Here is a 19,034-nt window from a genome sequence, read left to right as displayed (position 1 = left end):
TCAGTTACATTTATTCTTAGTTATTTTAATTTTTGTAGCTGTATATTTTTGTATTTTAAATGAATTTTTTTAAATTACTTTTTTAGCTAGTTCATTATTGGTGTATATAAATGCTACTGAGATTTGTGTGTTGATTTTCTACTCTGTGACTTTACTGAATTTGTTGATTAGTTCTAAGAGGGTTTTTTGTGGGGTTTTAGGGTTTTCTATATATAAGATCATGTCATCAGTGAAGAGGGAATTCTGATTTTCCAGTTTGTATGCACAGTATTTTTTTCTTTAGGCTGATTTCTTTGGGTAGGACTTCTTGTCCTATCTTATTCTTATGATGAATAAGAGTGGTGAAAGTGGGCATCCTGTCTTCTTCCAGCTCTTAGAGGAAAGGTTTTTCAGCATTTCCACACTCGGGATACTACTAGTTGTGGGTTTGTCATATATGGCTTTTATTGTGTTTGTGCACATTCCTCCAATAGCTACTTTGTTGAGATTTTTATTTTTTACCATGAAGAGATGTTAGCTTTTATCATATGCTTTTTCTGTATTAATTGAGATGATTATATGATTTTTGTTTATCATTCTGTTGATGTGATGTATCACATTATTAATTCTCATAAGTCAAACTCTTCTTCTATTATTGGGATAAATCCCATTTGAACATAGTGTATTATATTTTGGTGTACTCCTGAATTTTATTTGCTAGTAATTTGTTGTGTGTTTTGCATGTATGTTCATCAGAAATACTGGCCTGTAGTTTGTGTGTGTGTGTCCGTGTCTGATGTTGGTATAATGGTAACGCTGGCTTTACAGAATGAATTAGGAGGAATTCCCTTCTCTTCAATATTTTAGAATAGTATAAGAAGAATGTGTTAATTCATTTTCTTATTTTAATATAATTCATAGTAAAGCAATCAGTGCCAGGAATTTCTTTTTTTAGGAGACGTTTATTACTGATTCAATCTCATTACATGTTATTGATAAGTTCAGGTTGTCTATTTCTTCTCTATTTAATCTTGTTCAGTTACACGTCCAGGTATATATCCATTTTCTATAGGTTTTCTAATATGTAGACATATAGTTGTTCCTAATAGTCTCTAATGATCATTTGTTTTTCTGTAGTATCATTTGTAATGTCTGCTATTTCATTTCTGATTTTATTTACTTAGGTCTTCTCCTTTTTTTTTAGCTTAGCTAATGATTTGTCAAATTTATCTTTTCAAAAACACAAACTTTTGTTGATATTTATTTTTAAGTATCTATTTAGTTTATTTCTGCTTTGATATTATTTCTTTTCTTCTACCTATTTTGGGTCAGATTTGTTCTTGCTTTTCTAGTTCCTTGAGATGCTAGTTCCTTTAGTTGGAAAATTTAAATTATTTGCATGCAAGGTTGTCATTGATCGGTGAAAAGTAACTTCTGTCCTTTCACTGGTTGGTTTATGAAGTGTTTTGCATATATTTGGTTGCTTTCTTTATCTCTTGTTTATTTTTCTTATTTGGGTAACTATCAAAATTGATAATGTTTGATTCCTTTCTCTTTCCCATTTGCATATCTATTCTATCAGTGAGTTTTATACTTTCTGTGTGTTTTATAATGGAAAATATCATCTTTTCAATTCCAGATGTAGATTTTCCTTTGACATTTTTTTTGTAGGTCTGCTCTATTGGTAATAAATTCCCTCAGTTTTGCTCATTTGGAAAAGAGTTTCCTGTTCATTTATGAAGGATAACTTTACTGGTGCACTATTCTTATGTGGCAGGTTTTTTTTTTTTTTTTTTTCTTTCAGCACTTTGAATATATCATCCCATTCTCTCCTGGCTTCTGATGAAAAATACGTTGTTAGTCTTATAGGTATTCCTTTCTATGTGACTTGATGCCTTTCAATTGCCATTTTTCTTTCTTTGAATGTTACAGTTTGACTGAAATACGCCTCAGAGAGAACTTTTTGTTTTGAACCGACTTGAGGATTGTTGAGCTTTCTATATCTGGATGTCTATATCTCTTCCAGGAATTGGGAAGTTTTCAACTATTATTTCATTAATTAAGTTTTTTTTTAATGCCTGTTCACATTTCTTCTCCATCAGGAACTCTCAAAATTTGAATATTTCTTCAATTGATCATATCACATATGTCATGCCGGCTTTCTTCATTCCTTTACATTTACATATTTATTTTTTGTCTGATGAGTTATTTTAAAATTCCTGGCTCAAGTTCAGAAGTCCTTTCTTTGGCTTATTTTAGTCTACTGGTGAAGCTGTCAATTGTATTTTTATTTTCAGTCATTGAATTTTACAGTTCTGGGATTTTTGTGTCTTTCTGTGCCTTAATACATTTGTGTGAGGAGGCTGTGACTGGTTCTTGCTTCTTTTTACTTGTTCCACTCAATTTTTGGTTGGTAACATCAATAATAATGACTGAATTCAAAGGAATTCAAAAGAGCGTTTTTTGTCCAAATATATCATAGGCATGTGAAGTTGGCTCATGAGAAGCAAGCCACAATGGGTGAAATTAAAACTCAGAGGCAGTCTCATCAGGTAAAGCTTAAAGTTTAGGTAGGACACAGACCTAATTGCAGGTAATGGAAAGAGGTGTGGCTTAAAAAATGAAGATGGATGTTTGAGAACACAGGAACAATCCACAAGCAGAATACTAGGCTGTAGACAAGTCCACTAAAAATAACTAGACCTGAAAGTCAGGGAAATACTAGGACAGAGAAACAGAAAGTCAGTGAATATTTACACGGGTGGTAAGATGCTGAACAAACTTCAAGTCTTCAGGTATACAGATAGAATCCCAATCTTGGATGTTATAAAACACAGGGAAGGTATATGCCACAAGGACAAGGCAGATTTTAATCTAGTCTATACCCAGAGGACAAGGAAAATGAAGGGCCAAGAGTTGGGTGAGTTGGCTCTGGCCATTACAAGATATTTAAATCTTCTGGTTATGCAGAAGCAAATTAATCTCAGATAACTGACTGGGACAATGTCTACAGATGGGAGTCAGATGGCAAGAGCAAAGGGAGGTGGGCTGGTTTAGAGGGTCAGGGATAATAGGACAAGCTGTCACTGTGATGATTTGATCAGTGTTAAATGGATTAAAGCAAAAATTAATTCATGACTTTGGAGTCTAGGCTCCTGCTTTTGGGATCATTTCTTACTAATACAGTGCCTTCCTGGATTCAGCCAAATAATGAGCATCCCAGCTTCATGCCGTGTTTCAAGTTTAGGGTTTTAGGTATTGAGTGTGATCTGCATATAGTTTTCATATATTTCATCCTTTAAGGAAGTACAAATTTTGCTACATCTTTCTTCCTTCTGGAATTTTCCTGAGAAAACTAATTCATGGCCGTTTCTAGCACAAGATACTACCCATTTTTTCCAAACTCTTACTATATACATGGCTTAGCTGCCTCATTATCTATCTACTAATATAACATTTAGATCACAAAGCCAGACATTTCTTGGGGATAAAGAAAATAATGAGAAATTTTATCTCCCTTTAAGGAGCTTTTATTCTACAAAGCAAAGACATGACTAAAATGAAGGAGAATACCATAAACTGTATTATCTACTATTACATACAGACAAACCAATATTTGGCCAAGGTTATACACAGTTGATTCATAGAATTCCAGGATCAGAGTTCTGAATCACAATCTTAGGCAACTGAAAAAAGCTTATTATGGTAGATTTACCTAAACTAACACCTGAGGAATGAATAAGCATTAACTGAGTAAAGAAGATGATTGGGTCAATGCTCTAAATTATTTGAAACATCAGTCTACTTTCTTTCCTTATTGTAGTAAGTAAACAAAAGTAAGGATTTTTTTCGATGACTTAGGATCAGAGTAAAGAACTCACAGGTGAACTTATGTCATAGAAACCTATAGGTATTTTTATTTTAGTTACTTTAATTAAATTATTTCTCTGCATTTAAAAGTATCTATGGGATGATAAAAGTAACACAGCAATATTTTCTGGATAAATTTATATTCTATGAAGTCGGGCTCTCGTTAATAAAATTTTCACTTTAAGAAAGAAACAAGGTCAAAATAAATTTAGTAAAGGATTATCAGTTTAGCTAAGGCATTAATATAACATTGTAGTGAAGCTGTAGTACCTACTGAAGGAGCGTTGTTAGTTTCTGGAAAAGAATGGGTATGAAAACATTTATTAATTCACTGGTGAGGTGTCTTGGAAGCTGAAGAATTCATGTGCTAAGGAGAAGGTAGTGACAATCAGAACCCAGTGCCATACAGTCAAGGTAAATGGGGAGGAATAAAAGTCCTTGGTACTGGGTAAGAACAAAGATATTAATTCCATTTGTGAGAGTACTTTTTGCCATTATTGCAACCTTCCTGAGAAAAGTCTACAACTCTTATTTATTGCTTATAGGCCAGAATTATGTTAAAGACTTTTACCTCTAACAACTACATTTACCTGAGTATATTATTGAAGATCTGTAAAATATATGAAAAGAAAAAGATTGTAGGTGTTATTTATACTTAGTTCAAAATTCTACAGAGCCTGCTGTGTTTTTGCAAATGTCTGAAACTCCTTTGTTATTAAATCTCTTTCATCTTACCTCCTACATCTCAACTACCAGGATCATTTCTGACACCAACACAGAACTGGTGCTGTCCTCCAGAACACAATTTGATTCTCCATTCCAAACTTTGGCTGTCTTTATTTCTTCTATCTCAGATGTTCTCCGTGTTTTGCCTTTTTAAAAGGTGTCAACCTTTGACATTATTTCTATTTATAATATTTTTTCAGGACAACTCTGAACAACCATATGTTCTTTACTCTGGGGCTGTGACTTTGTGTGTGTGTGTGTGTGTGTGTGTGTGTGTGTGTGTGTGTATTTTCTATGATATAGAATGTTCTAAACTGTGTTTTGATATGTTTTATCTTCCCGCCTGTATTGCACAGTTCCCTTGTGTAGGGATCATGGCTTGTAATTATTTGTATAATATTTTCACAATAATCTTTTTTTTTTTTTGAGACGAAGTCTCACTCTGTTGCCCAGGCTGGAGTGCGGTGGCACGATCTTGGCTCACTGCAACCTCCGCCTCCCAGGTTCAGGCAATTCTCCTGCCTCAGCCTCCTGAGTACCTGCGATTACAGGTATGTGCCACCACGCCCAGCTAATTTTTGTATTTTTAGTAGAGACGAGGTTTCACCATGTTGGTCAGGCTGGTCTCGAGCTCCTGACTTTGTGATACATCCACCTCGGCCTCCCAAAGTACTGGGATTACAGCTGTGAGCCACCACGCCCGGCCAGTAATCTTTGCTAATATTATAGGCATAAGCATTAAAGGCTGTATGATACTTGAACATTTTCATTAGATCTAGGTTTAAATCAAAATTCTCAAGCTATGGTTTTTTAACACTAAATGGCGATAAAGATACCTGCTTCTCAGGGTGGCAATGAAGAATTGAAAAAAAGAAGTATGTTAAGAGTTTGATACTTTAATTTCTTTATAAATGTTAATTATCTTTCTTTATAAATTGTTGGGTTCATAAGGTCTGGCATCAGTAGGTGGTACATCTTCACTACGATGTTATACTAACGCCTTGGCTAAACTGATAATCCTCCACTAAATTTATTTTGACCTTGTTCCTTTCTTGGATAAAGTGAAAATTTGATTAACAAGAGTCTGATTTCATGGCATATATATTTAACTAGAAAATATTGACATATTACCTTTATCATCCCCCAGATAGATACTTTTAAATGCAGATAAATAATTTAATCAAAATAGCTAAAAATAAAAATACCTATATATTCCTATGACATAAGTCCACCTTTGTATTCTTTACTCTGATCCTAAGTCATCAGAAAAGATTTACTTTTGTTTACTTACTACAGTAGAGAAATAAAGTAGGCTGATACTTTAAATAATTTACAGCATTTACCTAATCACCTTCCTTACAGTTAATGCCTATTCATTCCTCAGGTGTTAGTTTAGTTTAATATACTGTAAGCTTTTTTCAGTTGCCTAAGATTATGATTCAGTACCCTGCTCCTGGAATTCTATGAATGAACCTTGTATTAAACCTTGGCCAAATATTCATTTTTCTGTATGTAACAGTAGAGAATACAGCTTATGGCTACATGGCCTCTGTTCATCTTAACCACTGTTAATTTTCCACCACCTGGCACTGCAACTCTTTCAGAGAGACACTCAGCAAATACTTGTGGATCTAAAGGATAGGTCAGCAGGAAGGAAGACAGACTAAATTAACCATTATTAAATAATAAATTCAATTATTCAAGGTAGTTCACTTGTATTAAGTATTTCAACTAAATTTGGGGGGCATTTAGATATAGTCAATAAAATATTCAGCATATTATTTTGATTATGCTAACTGAGCACATCTTATGTGCATGGAACTTTGCTAAGTTCTGCAGAGGCAGAAACTTTTTATAATATATAATCTCACATTTTCAGAGATATATAATAAAAGTATGCTGTCAACGCAGGAATGAAAGAGCCAGTCTCTAATGAAGAGTGGGATTGGAGCTGAGGTACTACTTGACAATAATATAGCACCATTTTGGAGAGTTTACCTCAGTGAGAGACAAGGCCAAAAGTGTAAACACAATGAACATGAATCATGACATTAACAATTTGAATCATAACACAGTGAATATGAATCCCCTGAGATGAAAATTGGGTGCAATTAACTTTACTATTCCTTGTAAATGGAAATGTTTGCTATCTTTGCTTTTTTTTTTTTGCATTCATTCTACATTCCCGGTTTTATTCCATGTTTTGCTGCTATAACAAAATACTACATACTGGTTAATTTACAAAGAAAAGACATTTATTTGGCTCACAGTTCTGGAGGCTAGGAAGCCTAAAATCCAAGATTCCTTAGCCACCCTGTCTTGTGTCTCACTAGGTTGCAAACCCCCCAAGTCCTCTGGCTGTGAGTCCACTACAACACAAAGACTTGCCTAGGAGTTTCTGTCCTTGTGGCCTAGGGAGCACGTCAAGTATATTTAGGACCCCAGAGCACTGTAGCCTGCAGTTGCAATGCTTGCCAGTTCTGACTGCTGGAATGAGCATTTCTCCTTTGACTGGGCTAATCTAAATGCTCTCTCCATGGGTGCCATCTGAGTTCTGTGCAATGTTGGCACAATCGCTTTTCTCTCCTTCTCCCAAACACACGGTCTGTCTCTGCACCACGTAGCCACTGCCAGGGAATTGAAGAGTGGTGGCATTGGAAATTCAAAACTGTCTTTTCTAACCTTTTCAGTACATCTTTCAGCAGTATTAAGTTAAAATCAGGAACTGTGATTTCTCACCTGCTTTTTGATTCTTATGCAAGCGCTTTTTTGTGTGTAGGTAGTTGTCAAATTTGGTGCTCCTGTAGGGAGGACTATCAGTGGAGACTTCTATTCAGCCATCCTACTCCAACCTTCTCCTAACATCTTACTGATATTAAAAATTTTTATCCTATGGTTGATTACTCTTCCTCATATTTTCTTTGTGTTTTCTTCACATTTTAGTCTACCCAGTGAGTCTGTATATTTTGAACTTGCTAACTCTGTTAAAATTATATATCTTAAAAGTTTTCTCATTAATAAAATTTTTATTTATTAAGTGCTGTGTAATACAGATCCAATACAGGTACAAAGTTCACCTAAGAAAACACACATGTGGTATATGTATATAATATTTTTTGCACTTTAGTTAGGTCTAATTTTCATAGAAAAGCTGCACCCATTTCAGGTTTACAATTTGATAAGTTTTTATATAGGATGTGCCCATGAAACCATCAGCACAATCAGGATGATGAAAATATCAAGCAACCCTAAAATTTCCTCATCCATCTTTATTATTTACTGGCCTACTCTTCTGTCACCTCCAAACTACAAACACTGATCTATTTTTTCTCACTACAGTACTTTTTCTCATCATATATTAGTTTGTATTTTCTATTTTTATATGAATAGAATCTTGCAATGTATACTCCTATTTTGTCAGACATTTTTCATTTAGAATAATTATTTTAGATTGTATATGTTTTGTTTCTTTCAATAGCTTATTACTTGTTAATACCAAATAGTATTCCATTGTATGGCTATATCACAATTTGTGAAAATAGTCATCTCTAAATAGACATCGTTATTTCCAGTTTTTGTCTATTACTAATAAATCTGCTATGAGTATTAATAATGAAATGTTTACACTGACATGTGCTTTTATTCCCTGTCATGGGCAAATACATAGTTGTGCAATGGCTAGATCATGTATATCGCAGGTGGATATTTAACTCTTAAAGGAGTTTCCAAACTGTTTCCCAAATTGATTACACTATTTTGCATTCCCCTCAGCACTATAAGAGTTCCATTTCCTCCTTGTCAATGTCAACCTGGGGTATAGTCAGTCTTTGTAATTTTAGCTGTTCCAAGAGATATCTTTAGTAAGTTCTCATTTTTTGTTTGTGGCTGAAATCTACATTTTTCTAATGGTGAATAACGTTTGACATTCTTCCATATGCTTATTTGCCATCCATATGTCTAATATTGTAAAGTTTCTGTGCTACTCTTCTCATTGTTATAAAAATTGAGTTTTCTTTTTATTGACTTCTGAGAGTTTGTTACAGAGTTTGATAAAATTCTGATATTTGACATATGAAAATATCTGCAGACTTTTCTGTAGGTTTGTGGCTGGCCTTTTAATTTTTAATAGTTTATTTAAAGTGCAGAAGTTTTAATTTTGATAAAGTTATTTTTATTCTTTTATGGATTGTGTTTTTGTGTTGTAGCTAAGAAATGTTTGACTAATCCACAGTCATTATGAGTTTGTCCAATGTTTTGCCTTAGACATTTTAGTTTTAGGGGCCCAGCACAGTGGCTCATGCCTGTTATACCAGCACTTCAGGGGGCTGAGGTGGTGGATCAGGAGAATCTCTTAAACCCAGGAGGTAGAGGTTGCAGTGAGCTGAGATTGCGCCACTGCACTCCAGCCTGGGAGACAGAGATTCTATTTCAAGTCAAAAAGAAATTTTAGTTTTAGGTTTAATGTTTAGGTCTATGATTCATTTTGAGTTCATTTTTGCAGGTGGGGAAAGATATGAATAAGATAGCATGTGGCTATCCCTTGTTCTATCAAGATTTGTTGAAAAGACCAACCTTTCTCTACTGAACTGCCTTTGCACCCTTGTCGAACATCACTTGTTCATATATTAGTGAATCTGTTTCTGAATTATCTATTATTTTCTGTTGATCTGTTTGTACATCTTTAGTACCACATGAGTGTACTAGTAGCTTGATAACCTTGGAATAAGGTAAAGTTAGCCTTCCTTCTTTTTAAACATTATTTCATTCTTTTTAAAGTTATCAAAATAAATTTCTAGTTTGACTAGTTGGTGACCACTTAGCACTAATGAAAATGACTAGTAATGATGCAGGTTTTGGTTACTTCTGAAAGATTAGTAGAAAAGTAGAAATTTATTGTCATTTTATTATTGTTAATTAATTTTTACAAAATAAAATTCATCCCCCCAAATAAACTCTTTTAATCTGATAGCAAGACTCAAAAAGAACCGAGCCATCTGTGTCATTCTGCTTTTTATTATAATTTCATTGTAATCATTCTGGGAATATGCGTGGGAGATTTTCAATAAATTATCTGCAAAGTCTTAAAGAAGCATAAAACAGCAACAAAAAATTTAATTTAAAAGAAAAGCCTTCTAGTATCAGGCTGCTATAGTGTATTTTGAAAATGTGAACACAGTTGAAGATTGATATTTATAGCTGTAGCTAGAGCTGTGATTTATGCTACTGAGGTATAACATTGTATAATTGATATGCCATATGATGATACTAATTGCAATCTGGATGAGAATTAGAAATGATGGAGACATGTCTTAGAAATTTTAACAACTTTGAAAGTACACTTTAAAAATAGAAAATATACTGTTACACAAAGTTATTATACGTACAAATTTCTTCCTGAAACATCACCATATTCATTTCAAATGTACATGACAAATTTGGAAGAAAGGCTATAATGTTGGCTCAACCTGGAAGAAAGCAAAATCTGAACATAAAGAAAGGAAGGGTGAACTGCACACAATGTGAGTCACTTCTGCATCTATTATACATCTATTATTGCTAATTAAATATTTTGAATAGGCCCTTTCTTAACATTCATATTATAATATTTTTTCTGATTTTTTTATTGAGTATATATTTCCTACTGAAATGCACACATTTTATTAAATAACTGCACATATATTGTTAGAAAGAAATGGAGGGGCAAAGACAGAGGAGAGGTTTTGTGCCACACGTTGTGTTAAGCACTCCATTAGAATCTTCTAATTTAATCGTTTTGAATAACATTGCAAGGCTGATGTGTTGTGTACAGATTATAGACCTGAGGTTGGGATTGGTTCAGCTATTCAGAAAACTATTAAGTGTTAGATTTAATCTCAGAAATTTACAATTCCAAAACCTGGGTTTTTCCTAGAGACAATTATCCAAATATATTGAATATTATAAAATACCTGGAGCCAGATTATAAGGAGGATTTTTTTCCTGAGGCTGCATTCAGATAATGAATTTAACAATTTCATTTATGTTCAGTCACCAGAAAAAAATGAAAAAGATTCTTGAGAAATAGAATCAGAAATTTATATTAAATGATATTTATTAAATGTAGACTGATTAATGTAATGATTAAATATAGACTGAAAGAGAATGACACATATTTTAATTTAACCTGACAAGTGCTAAAATGTTTGGAATCAATGGAGGTCTTAAAGATTGCTTTTCTTCCCTATGGAATAAAATTATTTTTAAAAGTTCCTTAATAACCCAAGTTTGGTTGGTCATGGTGAGACAATGACCAAAGATCTTTGAATATTAGCTTAAACAGGGAGAGAGAGAGGGAGAGAGGAAGAGATGGAAAAATGGGGCTGGGAATCTAGTACATTATTAAAATTGGAATGGCTTTGTGTGTGTTTGTGTGTTTAAGAAATAAGGCAACACAATAAAAAAAATTTTAATTTTAATTCAGTAGTAGTTTTAGACCTGAACTATTCTGGGGAACGCTTTCACAGTATCACATATAATTTAGTGCCTTTGAGTTAGTTTGGCATATGAAAGTTAATTATTGTCAGAAAAGAAAAAGAAGAGAGAGGAAAGAAACATTGATTGTGGTACCTGTTGTTATCTTAGAAATTTTCACATATAAAATCTCATTTTCTCCTCACAGTATCTCTCAGGTAGGAAATTTCTTTATTTGAAAGATGAAAAACATCAAAACATGACAAACTCATTGTCATTCACTGTCTGATGTCTAATATGTTGAAAAGCATCCTTTTGTGTATTTTGCCCTGCGTTTTGTTTGTTAGGTGGGTAAAACATGTCCCATTACTTGTTTTTGGCCAGAAATTGAAGTTTTCTATTTTTTTCCTGAATGACTTTTGTAGTTATATTATTTCAAGGATGTTCATTTGATCAATGTTGTTTAATTTATTGACATATAGTTTTTTATTATATTCCCTGATTATTCATTTTATATGTCTAAAATTTGTAGTTGTAATATGTGTGTTCTTTCTTTTCTTCTGATAATTCTGTCTAGATGGTTATTAATTTTATGGACATTTTCAAAGAAGCAGATTTTGAAATTATTGATTTTTCTCTATTGGTTATACATTTCCTATATTCTTGACTGCTATTCTTATCTTTACTATTTACTTCCTTCAGTATACTTTGAGTATAATTTTTTCTTCTTTTTAAAGCTTTTTGCAGAAGCTTAGGTCATTGACTGAAATTTTTTTTCTATATTAGCACTCAGTACTATGAATTACCCTTTAATCTCAGCCTTCACTATATTCCACAGATGTTTATATTTTGTATCTTTATTTTCATTTAATTTGAACTAATTTTATACTTTTAAAATTGGAACTAATTTTTATAATTTTACTTGTGGCTTTCTCTTTTATTAGCGAATTATATTGTAGGTTTTTACAATTTATTTATATTTGGGAATTTTCCAATTATGTCTATTTTTATTTTCATTTTAATTTGTTTTTGTTGTAGAACATCTTTTTTCTCTGTATGATTTAAGTCATTTAATATTTACTGAAAGTTGTTTATGTACACTTTAAGAAAATTTTTGGAGCAAGATTTTCTAAATGTCACTAAGGATATTTTGGTCAATAGTGTTGTTCAAGTCTTCCATATTATTGCTCATCTATTTTCTACTTGTTCTAACAACTACTGATAGAACAGTCTTTAAATACCCAATGACAATTGTAGATTTGTCTATTTCTTCTTTAGGTTTTATCAGTTATTGCTTCATATACTTTGAATCTTTGTTGAGTACATATGCATTTAAGACTTTTATAACTTCTTTATTAATTGACCTCTTTGATAATTGTCTAATACCTATCCCTATTCCTCATTCTGAAGTCTACTTTGATATTACTAAAGTTACTCTAGCCTTACTTTTATTACTGTATGCATGGTATATCTTTTCATATCTAGCCTCTCTACTATTTTTATCATATATTTTATGTCTCCATATCTTGTAAACTTTGTGTCTTTGTATTTACATGGCTTACAAAAATGGCATATAATTAGGTCTTGCTATTTTTTTTTTAATTTCATCTCACAATCTAGACCTTTTAATTCGAATGGTTAGGCTATTCGTATTTAATAAAATTATTTATATAGTTGGTATTAAATCTACCTTATTGCTGTTTAAATTTTATTTACAACATCTGTTCTTTATTCCTTTTTCCCTTTTTTCCCACTTTCTTTAGAATTTTTTTTTAGAGGATTTTTTTTTATTCCATTTTATCTTCACTATTAGCTTGTTAGCTATAATTCTTTTTTTTTTTTTTTTTTCAAGATTCTGCTCCAGGTTTTACAATACACAGCTTTAGCTACCTACAAGTAATATTAAACTGTGTTATATCTAGTATACGAACCTGATCATAGGTTCTTTATACAACAGTAAATTTCTATTTCCCCATTCTAGCCTCTCTGTTATTTTTCTCATACATTTTATTTCTTAATATCTTATGAACTCTAACATATATTATGAATTTTATTTTAAATACAAGATTATCTTTCAAAAGTTAAAAATCAAAAAGTACCTCTCTTAGCTATGGCTGCTGAAACAAAATACCATAGACTGAGTGGCTTAAATGACAAATACTTATTCGTCATGGTTCTAGAGGCTGGGAAGTCCAAGATCAAGTTTAAGGCAGATTTGATTCCCATAAGGGCCCCCTTCCTCGCTTGCAGAGGGTTTTTTTCTTGCTGTGTCCTCATATGATAGAGAGAGAAAGAACTCTGGTCATTGTTCCTCTTCTTATGGGGACACTAATTTCACCATGGGGTTTCCACCTTCATGACCTCATCTACACTAGTTACTTCCCAACAACCCCATCTCCTAATACCATCACAATGGGAGTTAAAGCTTTAACACAGGAATTTGGGAGAACTCAGATATTTATCCATAACAGTGTGCTTTGTATTTACTCACATACTTATTATTTCTAGAGCTCTTTAGTCTTTTTGTCATAGATTCAAATTTATTCTGTGTGAAGAACTTCCATAAACTTTCAGTGTTCTTTAAGTGTCTTTATAACTAATTTTCTTAGCGTTTGCTCACAAAGGTCTTTATTACACATGCCTTATGAAAATATATTCTCACTGGATTTCAAATTATAGGTTTACAGTTTTTCCTTTCAGCAGTTTTAAATTTTCTCTCACCTTTCTTGTTTAAATGTTTTCTGTGGAGAATGTTGTAGTCATTTGATCACATTTTATATAATGTGACTTTTTTATCGGGTGGCTATTTCTTTTCTTTTTCTTACTTTCTTCTTTTTTTTTTCTGTGTGAGAGAGACAGGGCCTTCACCTAAGCTGGAATGTATTGGCATGATCATGGCTTATTGCAGCCTTGAACTCCTGGGCTCAAGTGCTCCTCCTGCCTCAGCCTCCCAAGTAGCTGAGACTACAGCTGCATGTCACCACACTTGGTTAATTTTTAAAATTTTTTTGTATAGACAGAGTCTAGCTATGTTTCCCAAGCTGGTCTTAAATTCCTGGGCTTGAAGCATTCCTATCACCTTGGCCTCCCAAAGTTTGGAATTATAAGTGAGAATCACCATGTCCAGCAAGCTTTTTGAGATTATTTTGTTAATTCCTGACTTTCATTCATTTTGATTAAGATGTACTCTGTTAGGGTTTTCTTCATATTCTTCTTCTTGGAATTTGTTGAGTTTCTTAGACATATAATGTTATGGTTTTGTTCAACTTTGGAATGATGCTGGCCATAATTTAGGTATTGTTTCTTCAAATGAGTTGTTTTTTCTTTTTGTTGTTTTTGTTTTTTTCTTTTTTGCTTTTTCTTTTTGTTGTTATTGTTTAGTTTAATTTTGTTTTATTTTTGAGATGGAGTCTCACTCTGTTGGTCATGCTGGAGTGCAGTGGCATGATCTCGGCTCACTGCAACCTCTGCCTTCCAGGGTCAAGCAATTCTCCTGCCTCAGCCTCCTGAGGGAGTAGCTGGGACTACAGGTGCATGCCACCATGCTTGGCTAATTTTTTTTTTTTTTTTTTTTTTTTTTTGTAGAACAGGTTTTTCCATGTTGACTAGCCTGGTCTCAAATGCCTGGTCTCAAGTGATCTACCTGCCTCTGCCTCCCAAAGTGCTGGGATTACAGGCATGAGCCACCATGCCTGGCCCTTTTATTCTTTTTCTTTTGCTTGGGACTCAAATTATTTGTATGTTATATTGCTTGATATTATTCTACATGTTTCTGAGACTTCATTTATCCCTCTCTTTGCTTCATCATGGTCATATTCTCTTGCTGTGTCTTTCACTGATCTGTCATCTGAACTGTCTAATTTATTGCTTGGGTTCGCTCTTATTGCAGAGAATACAAGCAGTATGCTGGGCAAAATTACATGATGTACTTCCTCTTTTCTCATCTCTTAGGGATCATTGTCTTACACTGTCTGTGTTCTATAGTCTAAATGAGTTATTTTATAAATTGTTGCAGATTTTGATTTTTTTTTTGTTTAGTGCAAAAATGCATTTCTATTTTGGATGGAATGGAAATATTTCCTCAGAAGATTTTGATAAATACTTCCTTTATATTGATCTTGTGTTGTGATTTTTAACATTCATCTTTCTCAACAAATTTTTTTCGGGAATCTATTTTGCTAGGCTTTAAAGAACTTGTCCTCAAGGAGCCAGCCTACTATACAAATTCAAAAATACTATGAAATAAGGCAGGGTTTGTAGCAGAAATGTTGAAGGGTGCAGGTGGAGACCAAAGAGACACATAGTAGGAATTTCAACAGAAATACATGTGATGCAGAGAGAGATGAACAACTGTTTTCCGTGAGATGGTGTAACCAGACCCCCCAAAAATGTTTATAAATGAGGTCATTTTTTTTCTAAGATACAAATCTTTTAACTTGACATGTTGATTTCAGAAAGCCGAGGTAAATTCTATATTCCTTAATAACTCTCTGGAAATACACACACAGGCACACAAATCACCCAGAAATGATACTTCCATTGGCAATATAACTGAGGAAAACATGTAAGTAAATTTAAAAGAAATGTTCTAGAACTGAATAGGAAGAGATATATACATGTTGAATTTCAAGCACAGCATAAGGAATGTCCAGTTCTACCTGAGCAAACAGGAAGTCTTGATTAGAATATTGTCCATGTTTCTAATTCTAAAAATTTGATAGTTCTTGGCTGGGTGGGTTGATGAGATATGTGGTGTAGATAATATATTATGGGAAAACAAAATGGAAAATCATAGAGACATGAGTCAGATTTCCATGCTCTGTAATCTATAAGGAAAATTAAATGGGAAGAACTCAGAGTGTTATGGAGATGAGAGGTGTTGTTAGAGATAGGACTGAAAAGTTGTCAAGAATTATTTTTGAGGAATTAAACATTATTGTGTGAGATTTCATTGACTCTTGGTTAAGAACAGTGAGGTAAATGCATTACTTCTAGATTTCTTTCTTAAACACAGGCAGAGATAGCAGTCCTCTTTGCCAAAATTGTCAATACTAGAGTAGAAGGCTTGGTGGGTGGGGAGAAAATTTAATTTCAGAAGTTTTAGGCCTTAAATTTCTGACAATATTCACTTAGAGAAATTCAGTAGACATTTGAATGTAATCCAATGGACATTTGAATTTAATTTCAAGATTTTTAGGCCTTAAATTCCTGAGAATATCCACTTAGAGAATGGACGTTTGGCATAATTTGCTAGGGCTTATGGAAGAAGTTGTACTAAAATATAGTTTTGAGATTTATCAGCCACAGGTTGTTGCCAAAGTCACCAATGCAGATTAAATAATCCCGAAGGAATATGAGAAGGAAAAAAAGAGAAAATACTAAGTAGCCTTAAGAAAAAATAAAGAAGAATGAGGAAAACAAGAAGAAAATGTGTTGTAGAAGCCAAGGAAAGTGACCATTTCTAGAAATATTGAACAATGATACATACATAAATGTAATATATGGCCAATGACAAGAAAAATCTGTTGGTCTTTGTAGTTAGAAGGTCATAGGTAACATTTTGGTAAGTGGGGAGGTAAAGGCCTAATTGAGATGACAGTAGGAAGATCAGGTAATAGAGAACAAGGCAGAAGACTAATCACTCCCCAGGAAATCTGGCTGTGAAGAGAAGAAGGATAAGATGGTATCTAAAGAGAGACACTGGGAGAAAACTTCTGTTTTTAGCAGGTAAAACACTTAAATATATTTTTAGCCTCTCTTGTAAGAATCAGTAGAGAGGGAGAAGTTGAAAATTTATCAGGAAATATTCTTAATGGCAGTGTAGATATGGTAAGACTATCTCATACGCAGCTGGTAGGTGTATAAATTGGTATAATCTTTCTGAAAAGCAATTTGATAATGTGTATAAAGAGCCTTAAAAATAAAGAGTTTGACCCTGTAATTCTACATATAGAATTCCACCCTGTGGATATAATCAGAGATGTACATAAAGATTTATGTACAAGGATAATGATCACAGAATCATTTATAATAATGAAAAAAGGAAACAGTCTTTCTGCTGAACAAAGAAGGCACAATTAAATAAATTATGGTGTATTCCAGAGTAGTCACTACCATTGAAAATGCTATTTCAAAGACTTCCCAGTATTGGAGAAAATGTTCTTGTAATATATTTTTGAGTGAAAAATGAGAAACAAAATACCAAATGCAGAGTGTAATCTAAATGCTGAAAACTAAAACATAAAAATTAAAGGAAAAGATGTAGAAATTAGTAGAACACTAGAAAATTGAGCAATGCCTCAGCCTTGACTTAAGGGGTCTAGATAACTACCGTGATCCAACGGTTAGTTTTAGGTGCAGTGTCATCTCTACCTAAGTAAATGAAGAAATAGAAAGATATTTATAGATATGGGGAAAGGAATCAAGATAATTTTTTCTATTAAGTGAAGAGTAAATTCTTCATCATCATCACCATGATCATTATCACCAGGAACTCACAATATTAATAACATATATTTAGAGATAATTTTGTGTCAGTTTTTTTATTACATGTTTTTAATAATCACAGTAGTTTAGATAAGCAAACCAAGGTACAGCAAAAAAGAACCATACTCAAAGTTACATACTCTAGAAAATGGTGGATGTGAGATTCATACCCAGTTCACAGTCCAGTCCTGAGCCTTCTGCTGAGAGGAGTGAGCAACATTGAGGAGGGACTTAAAATGTATAGGATAGTCGCTGTGGGAACATTGTGGGGACCTGACCAGAAACAGGATGAATAGTTGATTGAAAGGTACTGAGGGTCTTATTAAGATTACTTATTGTAGGGCCATCAGTTCACAAAACTATATGCTATAAATGAAGTAACCTGCCGTGGTTCAGGAGAAAAAAAAAAGAGAGAGGGTTAGATTAATTGAAAGTTACAGACTAGAAAAAAAAAAAAAGTAGGATTTGAAAATTTTGAAGGTGTTGGCAATAAATAAAGCTGAATGAATCTAAATTTAATAATGGAACACTGAATTTTTGCTTTATAGGGAGGTGAAGTAAAGGATAAAAAAAGAGTAGAGGGAGGAACTGCAGTACTTGCTGGGTCCGAGGCATACTGAGAAGGACTGAATTGGAAAGTTGATACAATTTGTCCCCAAGGAGATTGAGGACTTTGATGTTATACAATTAGATAATAAGATGAACTGTCTAAACTTCTGTGAAAAAATGAATGACCAAAACATTCCTATCATGACAGAAATCAGCATCAGAGGAAGACTGTGAGCATGTTTCAAATTGCTTAGTAGATTAAAATGAAGATCTTCATCTAGAACATCTCTAAATGATGCAATGGGCAGTAGAGGAGAGGTGGTAAAGTTGGATGACTTCAGCTGCAAAGGGGTAAAGGGCTTTACATGCAAACAAATGAACTAAATCAGCAAAGGGCACAGGGAGAATGGCCATGGACTTGATGGCATTGGAGTATAGGGAGAAGGATTTTCTTGGAGAAGAAGCAGGTTATATTCCCATGTTTAGAATATTGTCTGATGCACAGTTAATGCTGAATGCCAACTTATGAATCTTCATAGACAAAAGACTATATAATTAATATGGCTACAGCAAGAGATAGAGGGATTCTGTGAAGAGGTGGAGGATGTGATGGGATAGGTGCTGTTTACCTTGGAACATAGGTTGCAAATTGTATAATGGAAAGTATTTATAAAGAAGATGAGAAATGAACAAAAGAACATGATGGAAAAATGCACAGAAAAAAAATCAATGGATAACAGTCAGGTAGATGTTTATCAACTGGAAGAACTAGTGTTCAGTCCAGTGAATGAGACAGACAGGAGGGTATGGCTCACAATAACTATCCTAAGGTGCCCTGGGATGGAGCCAACTAAGCCCTAAGTAGTCTGAGAAGCCTAGCAATGTTAAGAGCCTGCAGCCTTTTCTCAGCAGTCAAATTATAAAACATGGAAAAGGCTTTATGATGTCTTTTGAAGCTAGTTCTGCCTTGGTGA

The 19,034-nt window shown here is 33.4% G+C and overlaps 1 protein-coding gene across 3 annotated transcripts in view; it reads left to right on the top strand.

Annotated features, from left to right (window-relative positions):
- Positions 1-19,034, top strand: part of NELL1 (neural EGFL like 1) — a 912,020-nt gene that overhangs the window by 775,698 nt on the left and 117,288 nt on the right. The window lies entirely within an intron of this gene.

Source organism: Aotus nancymaae, unplaced genomic scaffold (genome assembly GCF_030222135.1).
Source record: "Aotus nancymaae isolate 86718 unplaced genomic scaffold, 86718_ANA_hifiasm-v0.15.2.pri h1tg000059l, whole genome shotgun sequence".
Taxonomy (NCBI): domain Eukaryota; kingdom Metazoa; phylum Chordata; class Mammalia; order Primates; family Aotidae; genus Aotus; species Aotus nancymaae.
This window is presented reverse-complemented; position numbering and strand designations above follow the sequence as displayed.